We start from the raw sequence: 1,895 nt of genomic DNA, 5'->3' as shown, positions 1-1,895 counted from the left end.
CCCTACAAGCCTGGCAGAAAATTCATCAGGAAATCTGGCCCAAGCTGAAGGAACTATATGAGACCGGTCCCCCACCGACACCCCATCCGTACCAGCCGGGAGACTGGGTCCTGGTTAAGCGACACTGATGAGAGACCTTAGAACCCAGGTGGAAGGGACCACTCCAGGTACTCCTAACCACACCCACCGCCCTGAAGGTAGAAGGCATCGCGTCGTGGATCCACTACACCCACGTCAAACCAGTGGACCCGACCTCCGACCTTCTTGGACCAATCACGGCAGCGACTGAAGCGCCAGCCACATGGACTGTGGACAGAGCTAAGAACAACCCCTTAAAACTCACCCTGCGCCGGCAGCGTAGCTCACTGCAAACATGCAGCTAGGTAGTCTAACCCTAACGTTAGTCGCCCTAGTGGCCACTGGGGCAAACACAAAACCAGTTCCTAATCCCTTCGTCTGGAGATTCTGGCTTTATGAAAACCAAACCCACCCTGGGCAACCTCGTAAGCCCGGGAAATTATTGGCCAGTGCTGATTGCCCCTCTTCAGGGTGCAGTGACCCAATTTTGCTAAATTTTACTGGTTTTCAGATAGCCAAACCAGTGGTGCCAATGATATGTTTTGAGTTTGATCAGACTAAATACAATTGCAAACACTATTGGTGGCACCAAAACGCAGGCTGCCCCTACAGTTACTGTAAGATGCACTCAGTCAGAGGGTGGAACGAGCAATCCGGGTGGAACTTCTACCAGCAGGGCAGAGGCGGCATCTATACTTGGATAGTTAAGGACCCTTGGAACTCCCGCTGGACTACGGCTCAACATGGGGCTGTATACTATTCCTCCTCTTCTACGCGGCCTAGCAGTCACCTCTATCTGTGGCGTGGCCTAGTACAAGTACGGACCCTGGTCCATGGGGATATCCAACGACAGGAAGACAGACTAACACAAGATTTACGTCCTTTCTCCTGGTTAGAATTATTACAAGAAGGATTAGAACTTGCTAACCTTACAGGACTTCACAGCTTGTCTGGCTGCTTTCTGTGTGCCACCCTAGGGCATCCACCACTAACTGCTATCCCTCTGCCATGGGAATCCTCTACCCAAACTAGCAACTTTCAGAATCTCTTGAATGCCCCTATTCTTAGTGTGCCACTGTACCTGAACCCCAGTCAGGAGAAGTTTCCCTACTGTTTTTCAGGCACCAACTCCAGCCTCTGCAACATCACTGTAATGCCCCCCTAACACCAACCTGAGGGCCCCGCCGGGCATATTCTTTTGGTGTAATGGAACATTATCTAAGAACCTATCTGGACCCTCTGTTACCAAGCAACTGTGTCTTCCTGTCACATTAGTTCCCCAGTTAACTCTACTAACTGCCGGCGAGTTCCTGGGGTACACCGGTAACTGGACTACTACTGCTATTCACCCAGCCCCTAGACCGAGACCTGCACGAGCCATATTTCTCCCCCTCATTGCGGGAATCTCCCTCACCTCATCCCTCATTGTGGCCAGACTGGCAGGGGGAGCCCTCGGTCACACCCTCATAGAAAGCAACAAGTTGTACCAACAATTTGCCATTGCAATGGAGGAGTCGGCTGAGTCCCTTGCCTCCCTTCAGCGACAGCTCACATCCTTAGCTCAGGTAACCTTGCAGAACCGGAGGGCCCTAGACCTGCTCACTGCTGAAAAAGGTGGGACATGTATGTTTCTGAAGGAAGACTGTTGTTTCTACATAAATGAATCAGGGCTTGTAGAAAACCGGGTCCAACAGTTATGCAAGTTAAGCAATGAAATGAAAAAACAGGCCAGGCACAGTGGCTCACGCCTGTAATCCCAGCACTTTGGGAGGCCGAGGCGGGTGGATCACCTGAGGTCGGGAGTTCAAGACCAGCCT

Source organism: Colobus angolensis, unplaced genomic scaffold, assembly GCF_000951035.1.
Source record: "Colobus angolensis palliatus isolate OR3802 unplaced genomic scaffold, Cang.pa_1.0 Scaffold96, whole genome shotgun sequence".
Taxonomy (NCBI): domain Eukaryota; kingdom Metazoa; phylum Chordata; class Mammalia; order Primates; family Cercopithecidae; genus Colobus; species Colobus angolensis.
This window is presented reverse-complemented; position numbering follows the sequence as displayed.